Source organism: Myotis brandtii, unplaced genomic scaffold (genome assembly GCF_000412655.1).
Source record: "Myotis brandtii unplaced genomic scaffold, ASM41265v1 scaffold319, whole genome shotgun sequence".
Lineage (NCBI taxonomy): Eukaryota > Metazoa > Chordata > Mammalia > Chiroptera > Vespertilionidae > Myotis > Myotis brandtii.
This window is the reverse complement of record NW_005362227.1, coordinates 517,245-531,096: the sequence shown is the minus strand read 5'-3', so window position 1 is coordinate 531,096 and position 13,852 is coordinate 517,245.

The window sequence follows — 13,852 nt, the reverse complement described above, 5'->3', positions numbered from 1 at the left end:
ATCACACTTTTCTTACTGCACTATAGTCATATATCAAGTGACCATATATGTATGTGTGAGTTGGTTTCAATATCCTCTACTTTTTCATATGCTACATTGTCTTTATTAATGCAGCTTTATGGTATATGTCTTCTGAGTTTGTTATACTTCTCTAAAACTAATGTGTATTTTTGTTCTACTGTGTTATATACATATTCAAATTAGTTTGCCAATTTCCACACATCACAAAATCCAAGGACTTTGATTGGCAGTGTGTGTATTATAGAATTCAATTTGAGATAAATGGACACTTTTGCAATATTGTCTTTCAGTGCATAGACATGGGCCATACCACCAGTTATCTGCATCTATTTTAGTGTTAATATTGCATGTAGTCTACTATTCAAAGTCTTGTGCATATTTTGTTAGGTGTATTGCTAAATATTTAATGTTCTAGTACACTACTTTAAATATTTGTTATTTTAGGATATAGCTTTTGAAATACATTTAATTTTCTTATAAGTTGTTACTTGTATATACAGTATAATTATTTTTCCAACCTTTTATTATAAAAAGTCATATAAATAGCAAAATTAAAAGAATTTTGCAACTACACATAGACTCTACCTTTACTATTTTACTATATTTGCTATCACCCATTGTTAAAATATACTTGCCTATATTCTGCAGTTAAAAGAAAAGAATATGAAAAATGCTAACAGGACAAATAAAAGAGAAACCTATATATACATGATATTGAAACTGTGAAGTATTAAGCAAAATAGTGGTTTTAAAACCAGTAAGAAAAAAAGATACCACCTATAATCAGTGTCAAAATAAGAACTCACTCATCAGAAACAATAGAAGCTAAAATATGAAAATATGTGACATAATGTTTTCAATGTGCTCAAAAAAATATGCCACCCAGCTGGATGCTTCTCTCTCATTGATATTTCTATCTCTCTATCCCTCTCCCTTTCTCTAAAGTAAATAAAAATATATTTAAAAATATGCAGCCATTTTCAGACCAACAAAACCCAAGAGATGTTTCCATAAGTAAACTCTAACTCCAAAGACAATTACAAATATGTAATTCAAGGAAAAAATGAAATAACTCCATAATAGAGGCCTAAAATGCAAAAAAAACAAACAAAAAACCCACAAAACAAGATGATAAGTGGTAGACCTAAATAAAAGTAACTAGTTTTGCTTAATAAAATAAGTTTAATGGGTATAATGGGCTGAACTGTGCTCCCCTCAAATTCATATGTTGAAGTCCTAACCCCCACAACCTCATAAAGTGATTCTGTTTAGCAATAGGGCCTTAAAAGAGGTATTTTCCTTAAACTTGGGTCATTAGAGTGGGCCTTAATTAAACGTGACTGGTTTCCTTATGAAAAGAGGACATTAAGATACAGACAACACAGTCAGTGCGGCGACTTTTAAGAATACAGCAAGAGATGGCCATTAGCAAGCCACGGAAAGAGGCCTCAGAAGAAACCTAACCTGTGAATACCTTGATCTTGGATTTCTAGCTCCCAAAGTTGTGAGAAAATAAATTTCTGTTGTTTAAATTATCCAGTCGGTGGGATTTTGTTATGGCAATCCTAGCAAACTAATATAGTGAAGTTTAGAAAGTAACAATTAAAAAATACAATAATAGCACAAAAGTGATATGAATAAATAAAACATTCTAAGATCTTTCTAATATTAAAAAAAATGTAAGATATTAATCACTTCTAATTTTGTTGTGTTAGATACTCATGTTTTAAAATGCAGGAAACCTTCTACCTTGACCAGTGTTGCTCAGTTGGTTGGAGCATCATCCCATACACCAAAAGGTTGGGGCACATATGAGAGACAACCACCAATTGATCTCTCTCTCTCTCTCTCTCTCTCTCTTTTCACTCTCTAAAATCAATAAAACATGTCCTCTGGTGAGGATTTAAATAAATAAATAAAAAGTAAAATGCAGGGTAACTTCCAAAGGAAATAGGGTATTCCTCTCCGAGATGAATAGAGGAAAAGGTATGTAATGATTAAAAAATACAAAATAAAACAAAAAAAAGGAGTGAAGAAAAGAGAAGAAAAAATGTCAGGCACCAAATACATACACTGGTGTTATATTCAATTATATCAATGAATGAATATGTATTGAATCGTGTAACACCCCACTGAAAACACAAAGACTGCCAATCTGAATAAAACAACCTGGCAATGTAAGAGAAACAGCTGAAATATTAGGAAATTAGAAGGTTCAGTTGAAAATATGGTTTGTATTTTCCATTGAACAACGAGATAAGAAATTAGTACTGAGAAATAATATTTGAACCATATAATTAACATTTTTTACTGAATTGACATATAAAATATTGCACAAACTAGGTGCATTTCGAGCACATAAAGAACATTTATAAACTAAACTGGCTAATGAGCCATGATGAAAATCTCAAGCAATTTTAAGCATTTGAATTACATAGAGCACATCCTCTAACCAAAATATAATTGTCATAAATCAACGACACAAAAGCTGCTTTTTGAACACTTTTAAAATACACGTTTAAGTAACCTTTGGCTCAGAGAAGAAATTATAAGATTAAGAAAATATCTTAATCTACAAGGTAATAAAATATACTCATATAAAACCCTTTTGGGTGCTGGGCAATATGGAGGAGATTGCAATTCCACTAAGTGCATTTCAACATTTCCACTGACATTAAATATAAAAATCTGGAATGATTATAAAATTCATATATTTAAATACATCAGATTGCTGAAAAAGGAATGAGGACTAAAGGAAGTAACACTCTGTAGAGGTGATAAACTTTCAGAAATGAGCTGATGCTCTGCAATTATCTGTGTCATATCTGGCAACACTCTACCCAACTGCGCTACCAAGGCAGGGCCTCTACAACTCTCTTTGGATACATTCTGCCTGTTCTCGTTACCTATTCTTATTGTGAGTCAGAAGATCTGATTCTATGCTTCACCCAGGCATAGGGCTTCTGAGAGAGACCGAGAAACCAACTAAGATTTTGGTGGTCACACAAGGCTGGAGTTATATATTGAGCACTCCAGGAGCCTAAACCACTTGGCTGATTTCCATCTCAATTTGGGTTGCCAGGAAAAATATAGGGCACCCAGTTAAATTTTAAGTTGAGATAAACACTGAAGATTTAAAAAATATGGTGCAGCCACTGTGGAAAACAGTATGGCGTTTCCTCAAAAAATTAACAATGGAACTTCCATTTGACCCATTAATCCCACTTCTAGGAATATATCCCAAGAAAACAGAAACACCAATCAGAAAGGATATATGCACCCCTATGATCATAGCAGCACAATTTATAATAGCTAAGATTTGGAAACAGTCTAAGTGCCCATCAGCAGATGAGTCAATTGGAAAACTATGGTACATCTACACAATGGAATACCACGCTACTGTAAAAAAGAAAAGAAAAAAAAACTCTTACTATTTGCAAAAGCATGATGGGCCTGGAGAGCATTATGCCAAATGAAATAAGCCCGTTGGAGAAAGATAAATATCACATGATCTCACTCATTTGTGTTATATAATGAACAAAAATAGATCCAGAGACACAGAACCATCAAACAGACTGTCAGACCTCAGAGGGAAGGCAGGGGAGGGTGGGGGTGGGGGTAAGAGATCAATCAAAGGACTTGTATGCATGCATATAAACAAAAGCAAAGGACACAGACAGTAGGGGATGAGGGCATGTGCTGCAGGGTGGGAATGGCTGGGGAGAGGTCAATGGGAGAAAAAGGAGACATATGTAATACTTTAAACAATAAAGAATTTAAATTAAAAATTGCACAAAACATAAAAATAAGTTATGTAATAAATACCATGTACTGACTAGATTTTTAAGAAACATTTTTTAAATATTTGGCACCAGAAACTGATGAGTAAGATGTAAAGTGAAAGAGTAAGGAAAATTAACAGGTTGTATTGAAAACTGGTGGAAAGCCAAAGTCAAGAGGTAAAGAAAAGATCACATTTCTTAAAAATTACACTTGAGCATAGTTTGGCTAAAGGACTGACATTTGTCACATACAGTGTGTAATTGCAAGACCAAAAATGACATTGGTAGCAATTAACTCTGATTGATGCAATCTAAGAAAAACTACCTATAAAATTCTTTAAGAATATATATATATGCCTAATATTCAAATTGTCCCCACAGGAGTTCAACCTGGAGACCAATCACTTGCTATGATGTGCGCTGACCACCAGGGGGTGGCAAGAAATGAAGGAAGGCCCTGGCCGGCAGCTGGAAGAAAGGCCCCAGCCAGCAGCCAGAGGGCCCCGATAGGCCCTGATCGCCGGCCAGGCCTAGGGACACTACCTCTGCATGAATTTTGTGTACTGGGCCTCTAGTTCTATAATAAATATCATTTAGGGTTAGGGTTTACAGTAGAAATAAAATAGAAAAATAATTTAAAGAATAGTTTGAAGTTTAAAGAAATCTGGAAAAAACTTGGATTTCATTACATAACATAAAAAAATAGAAAATTTCATTGTCACACAGTCACACACACTGACACAAACAGACACACATGAAACAACAACAATCAACAATATGTATGGACTTATCACTTTGTCAGTATAATTAAGAAAGTTGACAGTCCTTACTCTTTTATCTCTTACTTTTTACATATGGTTAATTATCAATTACCTAACATTTTTATTTTCTCTATATTTTTTGTTCTCTGTCACTTTTCTTCAATGTTTATTTTAATTGTACTTTTTTAAGCACTTAGCATATCTCACCTATTTGTCACCATACTTACGGTGTTGTCATTACCGCCCTACCCCAAATCGGTTTTCCATAGCACTATCAGAGGAGTCCCCATGTGAAAACTTTCTACCATTTTTGTTTAAATGTTGTCAGCAGTTTAACAAACTCTACAAATTAAAATTCCGGCCCTGTAATGTGACATACCAGGCTACCAGGATCTCTATGAAAGCATTGTGTAGGTGAAATATGTACCCCATCATATTAAGCTCTATGATCCCCTAAACATTCACACGTGAATACTCAAAGGTCTCCAAGTTCTGGACCAGTTATAAAATTTTGTGGATGACAACCTAAAACCACATATTGACTAGAAAACAGTGTCACTATCTGTGTGCTAAAGGTTATATATAAGTAATAAATCAATGATAGGGTTGGTAGAATTATTCTGAAAATACAATTCTTGAATTGATACTTTTGGTTTAAGAGATCAGAGAAGGCTTTTGGAGAAGTGATAGTCGTAATCCAAAAGATATAAGAACTAACTAGGAAGAGTTGAGAAACAGGGTTATGATGGAGCAAGTTCTAGGGGAAAACATCATATTTTCAAGTAAACAACAATTTAATATTTATGTATGTGCACACGTTGCATCTATACTTGCCTCCATAAACTTCTTAGCTTATAATAAATCATATTAATGTTTGCATAATTATAGATTAAATATTCAAAATTTCAAGTATTGTTTAGAGAAAGGATATACAGATATTAGCTTAATTTTATAAATTAGAATAACATTACTGAGCTTTCCTATACTGTTTATGTTAATGAAATATATTTCTTAATAAAATCCCATGATAACATATTTTAAAATACTTGAATATTAAAATGAAAATTTAAAGACATCATATTTTAAGCCTGGTAATAAAATTTAAGGATATATCAGGCCTGGCTGGATGGCTCAGTCAGTTGTAGCGTCATCCCATACACCAATAGGTTGTGTGTTCGATTCCCAGTCAGACACTTTCCTAGGTTGAGGTTCAATCCCTGATCGGGAGCATATCGGAAAAAACTAATACTCTCATACTTCAATGTTTCATTTCTCTCTCTCACTTCCTATATCCTTGGGTGAGGTTTTAAAGAAAATAATATATCAAAACTAAAAATATTTTCAAAACTTAATTGCAGTTGTTCTGTAGCAAAATCATCAGTAAATATTTAGGAAGAATAGCATCTTATGGGAAAGGACTGTAAAATATAAAGATATTTGGTGGTGGGAAGATATGTTCTAAAATTGAAAATGAAGAAAAATAAAAAATGTTCTCCTTAGTTAACTTTCCTTTTGTAGGAACAGAAGTTCCGATTAAGATGGTAAAATCATAGAGAAGTATAAATGGAGAAGAATAAAAGAAAAGAGGTTTGGAAATCAACTAATTTACTCTTCAAATGGAAACTAATTTGTTTTATTTAAAGTTCCCAGGCACCTTTCTTCTACTAGTTTCTGTTTATCCAGCTCACTAAGTTTTTGAAGGATTAATCTTTGCTGTCTAAGGAAAGAGAATGAGATTATTTGGTGAATTGTGGGAGAGCTGAAGCCCTCAGGACACAGCTTAATCCAGCAAGAGGGAACTCAGAGATAAGGTTGTCATGATATTCTTAATAACAAAAACAATAATAACAACTCTCACTTATTTTTGGTGCACTGTAAACATAGAATAAGACATGTTATTTATCTAGTCGTATGGAATATACAGATTTTTTTCAATATAATTTGCTCTATTGGTTCATTTTGGAATTAGAAACCCAATGCAAAATTCTCAAAGAAAATACATCAGAATAAGATATCATTATAGTTCTGCCTCATTTGTAGGGAAAAAAAATCACAAAATTAGGTTTTCCCCATAAGGGGCATGTTTGGGTAATTAAGGCCTCGCTATATATAAGTGCCATATAAAATGCAATTTTAAAAGGAATTATTCCTACATATTATAACTGACATACCTTCTTTGATAAATCATAGTGAACAAGTTTAAATTGTATTTAATTTAATTATTAGAAGTTAAGATCTCCCTACATAGAGTTCAAACCCATTTACACCTAGTTAATTTTTTTTTCGTGTTTCAGGCAACAAAAATGTTTAAGATCTCTCTCTCTCTCTCTCTCTCTCTCTCTCTCTCTCTCTCTCACACACACACACACACATACACACACACACACACACACACACACACAGAGGAATAACTATACATTAGCAACACTGGGGATCGAGCCTGCAACACAGGCATGTGCCTGACCAGGAATAGAACTGTAACCTCCTGGTTCATAGGTCTATGCTCAACCACTGACCACTGAGCCATGCTGGGCATGTCTATTTTTTTATGTATATATTTTTATTCATTCCAGAGAGGAAGGGAGAGGGAGAGAGAGATAGAAACATCAATGATGAGAGAGAATCATTGATCAGCTGCCTCCTGCACACCTCCTTCTTGGGATCGAGCCCACAACCCTGGCATGTGCCCTGACCAGGAATCAAACCCTGAACCTTCTGGTTCATAAGTCGATGCTCAAGCACTGAGCAAATCTGGCCAGGCAGTATTTATATTTTTAATTACACTTTTTAAATTGAATTTATAGGATGATATCCTATATAATAAAAGCCTATGTGGCATCTTGCCACAAGATGGCCACCACAAGATGGCCGGCAGGGGAGGGCAATTGGCGGCAACCAGGCCAGCAGGGAAGGGCAGCTGCGGGCGACCAGGCCAGCGGGGAAGGGCAGTTGGGGGTGACCAGGCCTGCAGGGGTGGACAGTTGGAGGAGACCAGGCCAGCAGGGGAGGGCAGTTGGGGGTAATCGGGCCAGCAGGGGAGCAGTTAGGGGGTGATCAGTCTGGCAGTCAGAAGCAGTTAGGGGCAATCAGGCAGGCAGGCTGGCGAATGGTTAGGAGCCAGCAGTGCCAAAATGTGAGAGGGATGTTCAACTGCCAGTTTAGGACTGTGGGATCAGGCCTAAACCGGCAGTCGGACATCCCCCAAGGGGTTCCAGATTGGAGAGGGTGCAGACCAGGCTGAGGGGCACCCCCCGCCATGCATGAATTTTGTGCACCAGGCCTCTAGTTGGTTAATAAAATTATGCAGGTTTTAGGTATACAACTCTACAATACATCATCTGTGATTGAAGCCATCCGAATGGGTTGTGTGAATCTCAAATTGTAATTTTTATTTGCTCTTTCATAATGATTAATGATGTTGAGCATCTTTTCATATGCTTATTAGCCATTTGTATATCTTATTTTAAGAATTGTCTATTTAAATCCATTGTCCATTTTTCAATGTGGTTGTTACTTTTGTTATTCAGTTTTATGAGTTATCTGTATAATCTGGATATTAACACTTTCTTAAATATTTTACTTACAAATATTTTCTCCAATTCTGTGGTTGCTGTTTTATTGTTGATAGTGTCTTTTGTTCTCCTCAATATTAAACATTTTCATTAAATTGAATTTGCTGTTTTTCTTGTGTTGCCTATAACTTTAGTGTGATCTCAAAAAAAAATGACAAATCCACTATCATGAAGCTTTTATCCTATGTTTTTGCTAAGATTTCTATTGCTTAAGATCTTATATTTAAGTGTTTAATCCATTTTGAGTTAATTTTCATGCATATGGCATTAGGTAGGCATCCAATTTTATTATTTTCCATGTGAATAGCCAGTTTGTCCAGCACTATTTGTTAAAAAAGACTGTCCTTTCCCCCACTGGTTTGGTACCATTTTAAAAAAAATTCTTTGACCATATATACAAGAGATAATTTGTCATCTCTTGGTCTATATGTCTGTCTTTATATTAGTACTTTACTGTTTTAAGTATCTTTGTCTTAAGTTTTAAAATCCCAAAGTATGAGTAGTTCTGTTTTAATTCCTTTCCAAGATTTCTTTTTTTATTATTTGAAGTTCCTTGGAAATCCATTTGAATTTTCATGTAGGTTTTTCTGTTTCTGCAAAAATAAAATCATTAGGATCATCATAGGGATTGCATTGAATCTGAAAATAATTTGGGTAGCATTGTGAAATCATTCTAGCAGATTTATTTCTAGAGCAGCAATGGTAGCATTAACTGTGGCAGCATCAAGCACCCAATGGTTTTTCTGGTGATTTATGTAATGTTTATACATTTTTTGAGTTCTGATTTCAGGAACTTTTATTCACAGAGTACACTCCAAACCAGTTTCTCTGAGACTTAAAACATTTCTAAGCCTCTACAACATCCTTTGAAAAACATCTTTTTATTGAAATTGCTTTCTAGTTTTTGAACCTGTGTACCCAGATTGGTACAGAAAAAGCCATCTAGATTATTGCAGACAGCAGTGGGAGAAATTCTATGATTAACTTTATGAAAATTTTAGGGCTGAGGATAGTGAAAATACAGTTACTCTTAAGGGTTAAAGCTTCATGGAAACCTTCAATTAATAGGATAAAAAGTAATTCTATTTTCATATGTGGTCATCTGGAAGGAAACACCCACTAAATGCAGTTTTGGGAACAGGCAAGAACTGTTGCTATTGAGTAAAAAAAGATAAACGTTAATTTCAATAAATGTGGTAGTCTCTTTCTCTCTCTCTCTCTCTCTCTCTCTCTCTCTCTCTCTCTCTCTCCTTTAAAAACTGTGGAGAACTTAAACAAATATAAATACAAGTCCAAATTTCCATACTCTTGACTCAAGCCATATACTGACATTCAGAAACTTTATGTTACTGTGTTATACCTTTTTTTCTTGACATTTGTGTTGACACCGAATTTTTGGAGCTGACTCCATATGCAAATAGAATAAAAGCAGAAATAAACAAGTGGAATGGCATAGAACTAAAATGTTTCAGCACAGCAAAGAAAAGCATTAACAACATGAAAAGGCAACCTAATGAATGGAAGAAAGTATTAGTCAACTATGTATCTGATAAGTGGTTAGAATCTAAACTATATAAAAAACACAAACAATAGCAAAAGATCCAATCCTATATAATAAAGAGGTAATAAGCAAATTGACTGTCACACCCTTGTACAAGATGGCCACCCCCATACGGTCTAAAGATGGTCTCCCCCATGTGGTCACAAGAAGGCCACCACAAGATGGCCAGCAGGGGAGGGCAGTTGGGGGTGACCAGGCCAGCAGGAGGGGGCAGTTGGGGGCGACTGGGCCGGCAGGGGAGGGCAGTTGGGGGCAACCGGGCCGGCAGGAGAGGGCAGTTGCGGGCTACCAGGCCGGCAGGGGAGGGCAGTTAGGGGTGACCAGGCTGGCAGGGGAGGGCAGTTAGGGGTGACCAGGCCGGCAGGGGAGGGCAGTTGGGAGGGACCAGGCCTGCAGGGGAGGGTAGTTGGGGGCAATCGGGCTGGCAGAGGAGCAGTTAGGCGTCGAACAGGCTGGCAGGGGATTGGTTAGGGATTGATCAGGCTACCAGGCAGAAGTGGTTAGGGGCAATCAGGCAGGCAGGCAGGTGAACAGTTGGGAGCCAGCAGTCCCGGATTGTGAGAGGGATGCCCAACTGCCCTAAACCGGCAGTCTGACATCCCCTGAGGAGTCCCAGATTGGAGATGGTGCAGGCTGGGCTGAGGGACACACACCCCCAAGTGCACAAATTTTATGCACTGGGCCTCTAGTTAAAATATAAGAGGATCTAAGTAGGCATTTTTCCAAAGAAGATATATTGATGGTAACAGGCACATTAAAAAATGTTCAGAATCACTAATTACCCGGGAAATGCAAATCAAAACCACAATGACGTATCATTTCAGATGTTAGAATAACTATTATAAAAAACAACAACAAAACAAATTTTGGTGAGAAAAGGAAACTTCACACTGTTGGTGAGATTGTAAATTCATGTATCCACTATGGAAGCAATATGGAGATTCCTCACAAAATTAAAAATAAGTTCACTATCTGATTCACCTATTCCACTTCTGGGTATTTATTCAAAGAAAACAAAAACACTAATTTTAAAAGATTTATGCAACCCTTGTTTTTTGCAACATTATATGCAATAGCGAAGACTGGAAATAAACTATGAGTCCATCAGTAAATAAATGGATAAGAGGATATACAATGGAATACTACTCAGCCATAATAAAAAGAAAATCTTGCCATTTGCAACAACATAGATGGACCTTTAGGGTATTATGCTAAGTGAAATAAGTCAGAGAAAGACAAATACCATATGATTTCACTAATATATAGAACCTAAAGAACAAAACAAACAAATAAGTCAAAACAAAACTTAGAAATACAGAGAAGAGATTGTTGATAATCAGAGGGGAAGAGAATTGGGGGAAGGGTGAAGTAGGTCAATTGTATAATGACAGATAGTAACTAGACTTATTACAGCGATCACTTTGTAGTGTATGCAAATATTGAATTATTATGTTGCACACATAAACTAATATAATACTGTATACCAATTTTACCTCAAAAATTAATGTATACTGTTTCCACATGCAACTGCAGAAGAAAAAACAAAATAAAATAAGGGCACCTAGTATATCAAAATGTAAAAATATATATTTAATTGTTATTTATAAATTAAGAAAATACAAACTCAAAATTATAAATGTACATAATTTAGACTTACATGCTAAAACACCTACTGGACAGTAGTTATGATTTAATTGACCATTTTTTATGGCCTTTTACATGAATATTTAGTTCCCCATTGAAAAGTGTTAGTAGAGGCTGAAGTAGGTCATCAATTATTTAACAGGAATTTGCCTTGTTTATGTTTGTATATAGACTGTGAGGCTAATAAAGACAATCTGAGTTATTTTGTCCTGTGATGCCTTGCATATTATTTTGCTCATATGCCCTGACTAGAATTGAGAAACACCTTCTTAGTAAATATATTAGTTTCAGGCAAGAAACCAGAACATTTTTATGTAGGCATGTCACATCATAACTAAAAGTCAGACAGCAAATGGATGCATATAAATAATGAAAAGATGTATTCCAGCAAAAAAGATAAAGAAAATAATCTATTGTTTTTTGAAATTTTGTTCCACATTAAAAGTGATTTATTTTTAAAATTACAAGCAAAACTAGCTAATATATTTTAGATTTGATTTCTGACCCTTTGTGGATAAAATAAATGGTGTCTAATCATAATTGTATCTTTCCTGAGGGTCTTGGGACATCTCTGTCATTAACATGTTGCATAAAATGCATACAATATAAATCACACAAGCACACTTGAGCTATGTGTGTATAAACTAGATATAGCAAGGCAAATATATGTGACATGCCATCAAATGATCAGTACTTTTCTGAACCTCTCAAGTAAAAAAAGTGATAAATGAAAGATAAACCAAAAATGTCGTATTATCCTTACTTATCTGATTTTCGTAAACAGAAATGCTTGATTACTGCTCATAAATAAAAATGTTAAAATGATCAATACATGACTTAAAATAAGATTAAAAAAAAACATGTAAAAGACAATAGTTTAGCCCAGTTTGTGTGGCTCAGTGGTTGAGAATCAACCTATGAACCAGGAGGTCATGGTTCGATTACCAGTCAGGGCACTTGCCCAGGTTGAAGGCTCAATGCCCAGTAGGAGGCATGCAGGAGGCAGCCAATTCATGTTTCTCTTTCATTAATGTTTCTCTCTCTCTTTCTCTCTCTCTCTCTCTTATTCGCTCTCTTTCTCTCAAAAAGTTAATAAAAACGTATTTGTAAAAAATACATATTCTTTTACTTAGTTAATGAGAGAATCCATAAAATGTTTAAACTGGTCACAGGAAAATTAAATATCACCTATATGTAGGCAAAAAAAGGAATACTGGAAAAAATTTACATGTTGGTGTAAACAGGTCTATCCATAGGGTAATAATTGGTACACTGAACAAATATAATTTGCTTTTCTGTGAACACAACTAATTTGCAGTATTTTCAGTTTTCAATCATTTACAAAGTTGTAAAACAGACAAAGAAAGGTGGACATAATCCAGACAAGTATCCTAGAAAGCACCTAGTTTTTCGATAAAAAATGCCGAATAATCTTTTTGAATGATACCAAAGCATTTTGCATTTTTATGAAAAAAATTTTTTATTAAAATTTACCATATTTTTATAGAATTATCTTATACTAAGCAACATATTTCTCCCCCAAGTCTTTTTTCTCTGGACTTAATAATTTAAGTTTTTTATCTATTTCTCACAGATATGGATTTGTTCTTTATATCATTGTGTAATATTATTCTGATATATTTTAGTGTTTTCTTAAACTACCAGTTCATATTAACAAATAAAATTCTGATGAAGACAACTTTATGATTAAGCTTTTAATTACAAACACAAAAATGCCTTTCTCTTGAATAATTTTTAGTTGCAAATGCTACTGCAATAACTGGAATTGCTGTCCATGAAAGAGAAAGTAGATGTTTGAATGGAATACAAACCAAAGCAGGTGTCTCAGATTTGGCTCAGAATCAAGTAAGACGTTCATTGGTAAATACATCTGCAGAATGTGTTAACCTTTTCTTTTCTTTCTTTTTTTTAATCCTCACTTGAGGATAGTTTTCCACTTATTTTGAGAAAGAACCTTTATATCACTTACAATAATGACCTTATTTAATAGAGGAAAAACCAAGGCCAGGATGACAAATTTGACTTACCACAAGTTTCCTATATTTTAGTTTAATATTCACTATACCAATCCAAATATAAAGATCTCAGTTGAATAACAGAAGCTTCTAATAGTCATGTATAAAAAGAATATTCAGAAGCTATATTGTTTGTCAAGTTTAAAATAACTTAGCACCCTGACCGGTTTGGCTCAGTGGATAGAGTGTTGGCCTGTGGACTGAAGGGTCCTGGGTTTGATTCCAGTCAAGGGCATGTACCTTGGTTGTGGGCACATCCCCAGTAGGAGGTGTGCAGGAGGCAGCTGATCCATGTTTCTCTCTCATCGATGTTTCCAACACTCTATCCCTCTCCCTTCCTCTCTGTAAAAAACCAATAAAATATGTTTAAAAAATTAAAAGAAATAAAATAACTTAGCTTTCATAGAATACTTATCTGTCTCATTGAGCCCTTAAAATATTTATTTTGAGTCAATAATTGAAATATGCAAGCTAA